Source organism: Euprymna scolopes, chromosome 17 (genome assembly GCF_053919585.1).
Source record: "Euprymna scolopes isolate OS-2025 chromosome 17, ASM5391958v1, whole genome shotgun sequence".
NCBI classification, from domain to species: Eukaryota; Metazoa; Mollusca; class Cephalopoda; order Sepiida; family Sepiolidae; genus Euprymna; species Euprymna scolopes.
Genome location: NC_136498.1, coordinates 84,083,291 through 84,096,482, shown reverse-complemented (window position 1 = coordinate 84,096,482; position 13,192 = coordinate 84,083,291).

Genomic DNA, 13,192 nt, shown 5'->3' with positions numbered 1-13,192 from the left:
ATCATGCTGCATTTGTTCAATTGTCAGTGGCAATACAATATCATGCAGAATTTGTTCAATTGTCAGTGGCAATACAATATCATGCAGACTTTGTTCAATTGTCAGTGGCAATACAATATCATGCTGCATTTGTTCAATTGTCAGTGGCAATACAATATCATGCAGAATTTGTTCAATTGTCAGTGGCAATACAATATCATGCTGCATTTGTTCAATTGTCAGTGGCAATACAATATCATGCAGAATTTGTTCAATTGTCAGTGGCAATACAATATCATGCTGCATTTGTTCAATTGTCAGTGGCAATACAATATCATGCAGAATTTGTTCAATTGTCAGTGGCAATACAATATCATGCAGAATTTGTTCAATTGTCAGTGGCAATACAATATCATGCAGAATTTGTTCAATTGTCAGTGGCAATACAATATCATGCTGCATTTGTTCAATTGTCAGTGGCAATACAATATCATGCAGAATTTGTTCAATTGTCAGTGGCAATACAATATCATGCTGCATTTGTTCAATTGTCAGTGGCAATACAATATCATGCAGAATTTGTTCAATGGTCAGTGGCAATACAATATCATGCAGAATTTGTTCAATTGTCAGTGGCAATACAATATCATGCAGAATTTGTTCAATTGTCAGTGGCAATACAATATCATGCTGCATTTGTTCAATTGTCAGTGGCAATACAATATCATGCAGAATTTGTTCAATTGTCAGTGGCAATACAATATCATGCAGAATTTGTTCAATTGTCAGTGGCAATACAATATCATGCTGCATTTGTTCAATTGTCAGTGGCAATACAATATCATGCAGAATTTGTTCAATTGTCAGTGGCAATACAATATCATGCAGAATTTGTTCAATTGTCAGTGGCAATACAATATCATGCAGAATTTGTTCAATTGTCAGTGGCAATACAATATCATGCTGCATTTGTTCAATTGTCAGTGGCAATACAATATCATGCAGAATTTGTTCAATTGTCAGTGGCAATACAATATCATGCAGAATTTGTTCAATTGTCAGTGGCAATACAATATTATGCTGCATTTGTTCAATTGTCAGTGGCAATACAATATCATGCAGAATTTGTTCAATTGTCAGTGGCAATACAATATCATGCTGCATTTGTTCAATTGTCAGTGGCAATACAATATCATGCAGAATTTGTTCAATTGTCAGTGGCAATACAATATCATGCTGCATTTGTTCAATTGTCAGTGGCAATACAATATCATGCAGAATTTGTTCAATTGTCAGTGGCAATACAATATCATGCTGCATTTGTTCAATTGTCAGTGGCAATACAATATCATGCAGAATTTGTTCAATGGTCAGTGGCAATACAATATCATGCAGAATTTGTTCAATTGTCAGTGGCAATACAATATCATGCAGAATTTGTTCAATTGTCAGTGGCAATACAATATCATGCTGCATTTGTTCAATTGTCAGTGGCAATACAATATCATGCAGAATTTGTTCAATTGTCAGTGGCAATACAATATCATGCAGAATTTGTTCAATTGTCAGTGGCAATACAATATCATGCTGCATTTGTTCAATTGTCAGTGGCAATACAATATCATGAAGAATTTGTTCAATTGTCAGTGGCAATACAATATCATGCTGCATTTGTTCAATTGTCAGTGGCAATACAATATCATGCAGAATTTGTTCAATTGTCAGTGGCAATACAATATCATGCTGCATTTGTTCAATTGTCAGTGGCAATACAATATCATGCAGAATTTGTTCAATTGTCAGTGGCAATACAATATCATGCAGAATTTGTTCAATTGTCAGTGGCAATACAATATCATGCTGCATTTGTTCAATTGTCAGTGGCAATACAATATCATGCAGAATTTGTTCAATTGTCAGTGGCAATACAATATCATGCTGCATTTGTTCAATTGTCAGTGGCAATACAATATCATGCAGAATTTGTTCAATTGTCAGTGGCAATACAATATCATGCTGCATTTGTTCAATTGTCAGTGGCAATACAATATCATGCAGAATTTGTTCAATTGTCAGTGGCAATACAATATCATGCAGAATTTGTTCAATTGTCAGTGGCAATACAATATCATGCTGCATTTGTTCAATTGTCAGTGGCAATACAATATCATGCAGAATTTGTTCAATTGTCAGTGGCAATACAATATCATGCTGCATTTGTTCAATTGTCAGTGGCAATACAATATCATGCAGAATTTGTTCAATTGTCAGTGGCAATACAATATCATGCTGCATTTGTTCAATTGTCAGTGGCAATACAATATCATGCAGAATTTGTTCAATTGTCAGTGGCAATACAATATCATGCAGAATTTGTTCAATGGTCAGTGGCAATACAATATCATGCAGAATTTGTTCAATTGTCAGTGGCAATACAATATCATGCAGAATTTGTTCAATTGTCAGTGGCTATACAATATCATGCTGCATTTGTTCAATTGTCAGTGGCAATACAATATCATGCAGAATTTGTTCAATTGTCAGTGGCAATACAATATCATGCAGAATTTGTTCAATTGTCAGTGGCAATACAATATCATGCTGCATTTGTTCAATTGTCAGTGGCAATACAATATCATGCAGAATTTGTTCAATTGTCAGTGGCAATACAATATCATGCAGAATTTGTTCAATTGTCAGTGGCAATACAATATCATGCAGAATTTGTTCAATGGTCAGTGGCAATACAATATCATGCAGAATTTGTTCAATTGTCAGTGGCAATACAATATCATGCAGAATTTGTTCAATTGTCAGTGGCAATACAATATCATGCTGCATTTGTTCAATTGTCAGTGGCAATACAATATCATGCAGAATTTGTTCAATTGTCAGTGGCAATACAATATTATGCTGCATTTGTTCAATTGTCAGTGGCAATACAATATCATGCAGAATTTGTTCAATTGTCAGTGGCAATACAATATCATGGAGAATTTGTTCAACTGTCAGTGGCAATACAATATCATGCAGAATTTGTTCAATTGTCAGTGGCAATACAATATTATGCAGAATTTGTTCAATTGTCAGTGGCAATACAATATCATGCAGAATTTGTTCGATTGTCAGTGGCAATACAATATCATGCTGCATTTGTTCAATTGTCAGTGGCAATACAATATCATGCTGCATTTGTTCAATTGTCAGTGGCAATACAATATCATGCAGAATTTGTTCAACTGTCAGTGGCAATACAATATCATGCAGAATTTGTTCAATTGTCAGTGGCAATAAAATATCATGCAGAATTTGTTCAATTGTCAGTGGCAATACAATATCATGCAGAATTTGTTCAATTGTCAGTGGCAATACAGTATCATGCAGAATTTGTTCAATTGTCAGTGGCAATACAATATCATGCAAAATTTGTTCAATTGTCAGTGGCAATACAATATCATGCAGAATTTGTTCAATTGTCAGTGGCAATACAGTATCATGCAGAATTTGTTCAATTGTCAGTGGCAATACAATATCATGCAAAATTTGTTCAATTGTCAGTGGCAATACAATATCATGCAAAATTTGTTCAATTGTCAGTGGCAATACAGTATCATGCAGAATTTGTTCAATTGTCAGTGGCAATACAATATCATGCAAAATTTGTTCAATTGTCAGTGGCAATACAATATCATGCAGAATTTGTTCAATTGTCAGTGGCAATACAGTATCATGCAGAATTTGTTCAATTGTCAGTGGCAATACAATATCATGCAAAATTTGTTCAATTGTCAGTGGCAATACAATATCATGCAGAATTTGTTCAATTGTCAGTGGCAATACAGTATCATGCAGAATTTGTTCAATTGTCAGTGGCAATACAATATCATGCTGCATTTGTTCAATTGTCAGTGGCAATACAATATCATGCAGAATTTGTTCAACTGTCAGTGGCAATACAATATCATGCAGAATTTGTTCAATTGTCAGTGGCAATACAATATCATGCAGAATTTGTTCAATTGTCAGTGGCAATACAATATCATGCTGCATTTGTTCAATTGTCAGTGGCAATACAATATCATGCAGAATTTGTTCAATTGTCAGTGGCAATACAATATCATGCTGCATTTGTTCAATTGTCAGTGGCAATACAATATCATGCAGAATTTGTTCAATTGTCAGTGGCAATACAATATCATGCTGCATTTGTTCAATTGTCAGTGGCAATACAATATCATGCAGAATTTGTTCAATTGTCAGTGGCAATACAATATTATGCTGCATTTGTTCAATTGTCAGTGGCAATACAATATCATGCAGAATTTGTTCCATTGTCAGTGGCAATACAATATCATGGAGAATTTGTTCAATTGTCAGTGGCAATACAATATCATGCAGAATTTGTTCAATTGTCAGTGGCAATACAATATTATGCAGAATTTGTTCAATTGTCAGTGGCAATACAATATTATGCTGCATTTGTTCAATTGTCAGTGGCAATACAATATCATGCAGAATTTGTTCAATTGTCAGTGGCAATACAATATCATGCTGCATTTGTTCAATTGTCAGTGGCAATACAATATCATGCAGAATTTGTTCAATTGTCAGTGGCAATACAATATTATGCTGCATTTGTTCAATTGTCAGTGGCAATACAATATCATGCAGAATTTGTTCAATTGTCAGTGGAAATACAATATCATGGAGAATTTGTTCAACTGTCAGTGGCAATACAATATCATGCAGAATTTGTTCAATTGTCAGTGGCAATACAATATTATGCAGAATTTGTTCAATTGTCAGTGGCAATACAATATCATGCAGAATTTGTTCAATTGCCAGTGGCAATACAATATCATGCAGAATTTGTTCAATTGTCAGTGGCAATACAATATCATGCTGCATTTGTTCAATTGTCAGTGGCAATACAATATCATGCAGAATTTGTTCAATTGTCAGTGGCAATACAATATTATGCTGCATTTGTTCAATTGTCAGTGGCAATACAATATCATGCAGAATTTGTTCAATTGTCAGTGGCAATACAATATCATGGAGAATTTGTTCAACTGTCAGTGGCAATACAATATCATGCAGAATTTGTTCAATTGTCAGTGGCAATACAATATCATGCAGAATTTGTTCAATTGTCAGTGGCAATACAATATCATGCAGAATTTGTTCAATTGCCAGTGGCAATACAATATCATGCAGAATTTGTTCAATTGTCAGTGGCAATACAATATCATGCAGAATTTGTTCAATTGTCAGTGGCAATACAATATCATGCAGAATTTGTTCAATTGTCAGTGGCAATACAATATCATGCAGAATTTGTTCAATTGTCAGTGGCAATACAATATCATGCAGAATTTGTTCAATTGTCAGTGGCAATACAATATCATGCAGAATTTGTTCAATTGTCAGTGGCAATACAATATCATGCAGAATTTGTTCAATTGTCAGTGGCAATACAATATCATGCAGAATTTGTTCAATTGTCAGTGGCAATACAATATCATGCAGAATTTGTTCAATTGTCAGTGGCAATACAATATCATGCTGCATTTGTTCAATTGTCAGTGGCAATACAATATCATGCAGCATTTGTTCAATTGTCAGTGGCAATACAACATCATGCAGAATTTGTTCAATTGTCAGTGGCAATACAATATCATGCTGCATTTGTTCAATTGTCAGTGGCAATACAATATCATGCAGAATTTGTTCAATTGTCAGTGGCAATACAATGTCATGCAGAATTTGTTCAATTGTCAGTAGCAATACAATATTAAGCAGAACTTGTGCAATTGTCAGTGGCAATACAATATCATGCAGAATTTGTTCAATAGTCAGTGGCAATACAATATCATGCAGAATTTGTTCAATTGTCAGTGGCAATACAATAACATGCAGAATTTGTTCAATAGTCAGTGGCAATACAATATCATGCAGAATTTGTTCAATAGTCAGTGGCAATACAATATCATGCAGAATTTGTTCAATTGTCAGTGGCAATACAATATCATGCAGAATTTGTTCAATTGTCAGTGGCAATACAATATCATGCAGAATTTGTTCAATTGTCAGTCGCAATACAATATCATGCAGAATTTGTTCAATTGTCAGTGGCAATACAATATCATGCAGAATTTGTTCAATTGTCAGTGGCAATACAATATCATGCAGAATTTGTTCAATTGTCAGTGGCAATACAATATCATGCAGAATTTGTTCAATTGTCAGTGGCAATACAATATCATGCAAAATTTGTTCAATTGTCAGTGGCAATACAATATCATGCAGAATTTGTTCAATTGTCAGTGGCAATACAATATCATGCAGCATTTGTTCAATTGTCAGTGGCAATACAATATCATGCTGCATTTGTTCAATTGTCAGTGGCAATACAATATCATGCTGCATTTGTTCAATTGTCAGTGGCAATACAATATCATGCAGAATTTGTTCAATTGTCAGTGGCAATACAATATCATGCAGAATTTGTTCAAAGGTCAGTGGCAATACAATATCATGCTGCATTTGTTCAACTGTCAGTGGCAATACAATATCATGCAGAATTTGTTCAATTGTCAGTGGCAATACAATATCATGCAGAATTTGTTCAATTGTCAGTGGCAATACAATATCACGCAGAATTTGTTCAATTGTCAGTGGCAATACAATATCATGCAAAATTTGTTCAATTGTCAGTGGCAATACAATATCATGCAGCATTTGTTCAATTGTCAGTGGCAATACAATATCATGCTGCATTTGTTCAATTGTCAGTGGCAATACAATATCATGCTGCATTTGTTCAATTGTCAGTGGCAATACAATATCATGCAGAATTTGTTCAATTGTCAGTGGCAATACAATATCATGCAAAATTTGTTCAATTGTCAGTGGCAATACAATATCACGCAGAATTTGTTCAATTGTCAGTGGCAATACAATATCATGCAAAATTTGTTCAATTGTCAGTGGCAATACAATATCATGCAGCATTTGTTCAATTGTCATTGGCAATACAATATCATGCTGCATTTTTTCAATTGTCAGTGGCAATACAATATCATGCTGCATTTGTTCAATTGTCAGTGGCAATACAATATCATGCAGAATTTGTTCAATTGTCAGTGGCAATACAATATCATGCAGAATTTGTTCAATTGTCAGTGGCAATACAATATCATGCTGCATTTGTTCAATTGTCAGTGGCAATACAATATCATGCAGAATTTGTTCAATTGTCAGTGGCAATACAATATCATGCTGCATTTGTTCAATTGTCAGTGGCAATACAATATCATGCAGAATTTGTTCAATTGTCAGTGGCAATACAATATCATGCTGCATTTGTTCAATTGTCAGTGGCAATACAATATCATGCAGAATTTGTTCAATTGTCAGTGGCAATACAATATCATGCTGCATTTGTTCAATTGTCAGTGGCAATACAATATCATGCAGAATTTGTTCAATTGTCAGTGGCAATACAATATCATGCTGCATTTGTTCAATTGTCAGTGGCAATACAATATCATGCAGAATTTGTTCAATTGTCAGTAGCAATACAATATCATGCAGCATTTGTTCAATTGTCAGTGGCAATACAATATCATGCTGCATTTGTTCAACTGTCAGTGGCAATACAATATCATGCAGAATTTGTTCAATTGTCAGTGGCAATACAATATCATGCAGAATTTGTTCAATTGTCAGTGGCAATACAATATCATGCAGAATTTGTTCAATTGTCAGTGGCAATACAATATCATGCAGAATTTGTTCAATTGTCAGTGGCAATACAATATCATGCAGAATTTGTTCAATTGTCAATAGCAATACAATATCATGCAGCATTTGTTCAATTGTCAGCGGCAATACAATATCATGCAGCATTTGTTCAATTGTCAGTGGCAATACAATATCATGCAGAATTTGTTCAATTGTCAGTGGCAATACAATATCATGCAGAATTTGTTCAATTGTCAGTAACAATACAATATCATGCAGCATTTGTTCAATTGTCAGTGGCAATACAATATCATGCAGCATTTGTTCAATTGTCAGTGGCAATACAATATCATGCAGAATTTGTTCAATTGTCAGTGGCAATACAATATCATGCAGAATTTGTTCAATTGTCAGTAGCAATACAATATCATGCAGCATTTGTTCAATTGTCAGTAGCAATACAATATCATGCAGCATTTGTTCAATTGTCAGTGGCAATACAATATCATGCAGCATTTGTTCAATTGTCAGTGGCAATACAATATCATGCAGCATTTGTTCAATTGTCAGTGGCAATACAATATCATGCAGAATTTGTTCAATTGTCAGTGGCAATACAATATCATGCAGAATTTGTTCAATTGTCAGTAGCAATACAATATCATGCAGCATTTGTTCAATTGTCAGTGGCAATACAATATCATGCAGCATTTGTTCAATTGTCAGTGACAATACAATATCATGCAGAATTTGTTCAATTGTCAGTGGCAATACAATATCATGCAGAATTTGTTCAATTGTCAGTAGCAATACAATATCATGCAGCATTTGTTCAATTGTCAGTGGCAATACAATATCATGCAGCATTTGTTCAATTGTCAGTGGCAATACAATATCATGCAGAATTTGTTCAATTGTCAGTGGCAATACAATATCATGCAGAATTTGTTCAATTGTCAGTAGCAATACAATATCATGCAGCATTTGTTTAATTGTCAGTGGCAATACAATATCATGCAGCATTTGTTCAATTGTCAGTGGCAATACAATATCATGCAGAATTTGTTCAATTGTCAGTGGCAATACAATATCATGCAGAATTTGTTCAATTGTCAGTGGCAATACAATATCATGCTGCATTTGTTCAACTGTCAGTGGCAATACAATATCATGCAGAATTTGTTCAATTGTCAGTGGCAATACAATATCATGCAGAATTTGTTCAATTGTCAGTGGCAATACAATATCATGCAGAATTTGTTCAATTGTCAGTGGCAATACAATATCATGCAGAATTTGTTCAATTGTCAGTGGCAATACAATATCATGCAGAATTTGTTCAATTGTCAGTGGCAATACAATATCATGCAGAATTTGTTCAATTGTCAGTGGCAATACAATATCATGCAGAATTTGTTCAATTGTCAGTGGCAATACAATATCATGCAGAATTTGTTCAATTGTCAGTGGCAATACAATATCATGCAGAATTTGTTCAATTGTCAGTGGCAATACAATATCATGCAGAATTTGTTCAATTGTCAGTGGCAATACAATATCATGCAAAATTTGTTCAATTGTCAGTGGCAATACAATATCATGCAGAATTTGTTCAATTGTCAGTGGCAATACAATATCATGCAAAATTTGTTCAATTGTCAGTGGCAATACAATATCATTCAGAATTTGTTCAATTGTCAGTGGCAATACAATATCATGCAGAATTTGTTCAATTGTCAGTGGCAATACAATATCATGCAGCATTTGTTCAATTGTCAGTGGCAATACAATATCATGCAGAATTTGTTCAATTGTCAGTGGCAATACAATATCATGCAGAATTTGTTCAATTGTCAGTGGCAATACAATATCATGCAGAATTTGTTCAATTGTCAGTGGCAATACAATATCATGCAGCATTTGTTCAATTGTCAGTGGCAATACAATATCATGCAGAATTTGTTCAATTGTCAGTGGCAATACAATATCATGCAGAATTTGTTCAATTGTCAGTGGCAATACAATATCATGCAGAATTTGTTCAATTGTCAGTGGCAATACAATATCATGCTGCATTTGTTCAATTGTCAGTGGCAATACAATATCATGCAGAATTTGTTCAATTGTCAGTGGCAATACAATATCATGCAGAATTTGTTCAATTGTCAGTGGCAATACAATATCATGCTGCATTTTTTCAACTGTCAGTGGCAATACAATATCATGCAGAATTTGTTCAATTGTCAGTGACAATACAATATCATGCAGAATTTGTTCAATTGTCAGTGGCAATACAATATCATGCTGCATTTGTTCAACTGTCAGTGGCAATACAATATCATGCAGAATTTGTTCAATTGTCAGTGGCAATACAATATCATGCAGAATTTGTTCAATTGTCAGTGGCAATACAATATCATGCAGAATTTGTTCAATTGTCAGTGGCAATACAGTATCATGCAGAATTTGTTCAATTGTCAGTGGCAATACTATATCATGCTGCATTTGTTCAACTGTCAGTGGCAATACAATATCATGCAGAATTTGTTCAATTGTCAGTGGCAATACAATATCATGCAGAATTAGTTCAATTGTCAGTGGCAATACAATATCATGCAGAATTTGTTCAATTGTCAGTGGCAATACAATATCATGCAGAATTTGTTCAATTGTCAGTGGCAATACAATATCATGCAGAATTTGTTCAATTGTCAGTGGCAATACAATATCATGCAGAATTTGTTCAATTGTCAGTGGCAATACAATATCATGCAGAATTTGTTCAATTGTCAGTGGCAATACAATATCATGCAGAATTTGTTCAATTGTCAGTGGCAATACAATATCATGCAGAATTTGTTCAATTGTCAGTGGCAATACAATATCATGCAGAATTTGTTCAATTGTCAGTGGCAATACAATATCATGCAGAATTTGTTCAATTGTCAGTGGCAATACAATATCATGCAAAATTTGTTCAATTGTCAGTGGCAATACAATATCATGCAGAATTTGTTCAATTGTCAGTGGCAATACAATATCATGCAAAATTTGTTCAATTGTCAGTGGCAATACAATATCATTCAGAATTTGTTCAATTGTCAGTGGCAATACAATATCATGCAGAATTTGTTCAATTGTCAGTGGCAATACAATATCATGCAGCATTTGTTCAATTGTCAGTGGCAATACAATATCATGCAGAATTTGTTCAATTGTCAGTGGCAATACAATATCATGCAGAATTTGTTCAATTGTCAGTGGCAATACAATATCATGCAGAATTTGTTCAATTGTCAGTGGCAATACAATATCATGCAGCATTTGTTCAATTGTCAGTGGCAATACAATATCATGCAGAATTTGTTCAATTGTCAGTGGCAATACAATATCATGCAGAATTTGTTCAATTGTCAGTGGCAATACAATATCATGCAGAATTTGTTCAATTGTCAGTGGCAATACAATATCATGCTGCATTTGTTCAATTGTCAGTGGCAATACAATATCATGCAGAATTTGTTCAATTGTCAGTGGCAATACAATATCATGCAGAATTTGTTCAATTGTCAGTGGCAATACAATATCATGCTGCATTTTTTCAACTGTCAGTGGCAATACAATATCATGCAGAATTTGTTCAATTGTCAGTGACAATACAATATCATGCAGAATTTGTTCAATTGTCAGTGGCAATACAATATCATGCTGCATTTGTTCAACTGTCAGTGGCAATACAATATCATGCAGAATTTGTTCAATTGTCAGTGGCAATACAATATCATGCAGAATTTGTTCAATTGTCAGTGGCAATACAATATCATGCAGAATTTGTTCAATTGTCAGTGGCAATACAGTATCATGCAGAATTTGTTCAATTGTCAGTGGCAATACTATATCATGCTGCATTTGTTCAACTGTCAGTGGCAATACAATATCATGCAGAATTTGTTCAATTGTCAGTGGCAATACAATATCATGCAGAATTAGTTCAATTGTCAGTGGCAATACAATATCATGCAGAATTTGTTCAATTGTCAGTGGCAATACAATATCATGCTGCATTTGTTCAACTGTCAGTGGCAATACAATATCATGCAGAATTTGTTCAATTGTCAGTGGCAATACAATATCATGCAGAATTTGTTCAATTGTCAGTGGCAATACAATATCATGCTGCATTTGTTCAACTGTCAGTGGCAATACAATATCATGCAGAATTTGTTCAATTGTCAGTGGCAATACAATATCATGCAGAATTTGTTTAATTGTCAGTGGCAATACAATATCATGCTGCATTTGTTCAACTGTCAGTGGCAATACAATATCATGCAGAATTTGTTCAATTGTCAGTGGCAATACAATATCATGCAGAATTTGTTCAATTGTCAGTGGCAATACAATATCATGCAGAATTTGTTCAATTGTCAGTGGCAATACAATATCATGCAGAATTTGTTCATTGTCAGTGGCAATACAATATCATGCTGCATTTGTTCAACTGTCAGTGGCAATACAATATCATGCAGAATTTGTTCAATTGTCAGTGGCAATACAATATCATGCAGAATTTGTTCAATTGTCAGTGGCAATACAATATCATGCTGCATTTGTTCAACTGTCAGTGGCAATACAATATCATGCAGAATTTGTTCAATTGTCAGTGGCAATACAATATCATGCAGAATTTGTTCAATTGTCAGTGGCAATACAATATCATGCAGAATTTGTTCAATTGTCAGTGGCAATACAATATCATGCTGCATTTGTTCAACTGTCAGTGGCAATACAATATCATGCAGAATTTGTTCAATAGTCAGTGGCAATACAATATCATGCAGAATTTGTTCAATTGTCAGTGGCAATACAATATCATGCAGAATTTGTTCAATTGTCAGTGGCAATACAATATCATGCTGCATTTGTTCAACTGTCAGTGGCAATACAATATCATGCAGAATTTGTTCAATTGTCAGTGGCAATACAATATCATGCAGAATTTGTTCAATTGTCAGTGGCAATACAATATCATGCTGCATTTGTTCAACTGTCAGTGGCAATACAATATCATGCAGAATTTGTTCAATTGTCAGTGGCAATACAATATCATGCAGAATTTGTTCAATTGTCAGTGGCAATACAATATCATGCAGAATTTGTTCAATTGTCAGTGGCAATACAATATCATGCTGCATTTGTTCAACTGTCAGTGGCAATACAATATCATGCAGAATTTGTTCAATTGTCAGTGGCAATACAATATCATGCAGAATTTGTTCAATTGTCAGTGGCAATACAATATCATGCAGAATTTGTTCAATTGTCAGTGGCAATACAATATCATGCTGCATTTGTTCAACTGTCAGTGGCAATACAATATCATGCAGAATTTGTTCAATTGTCAGTGGCAATACAATATCATGCAGAATTTGTTCAATTGTCAGTGGCAATACAATATCATGCTGCA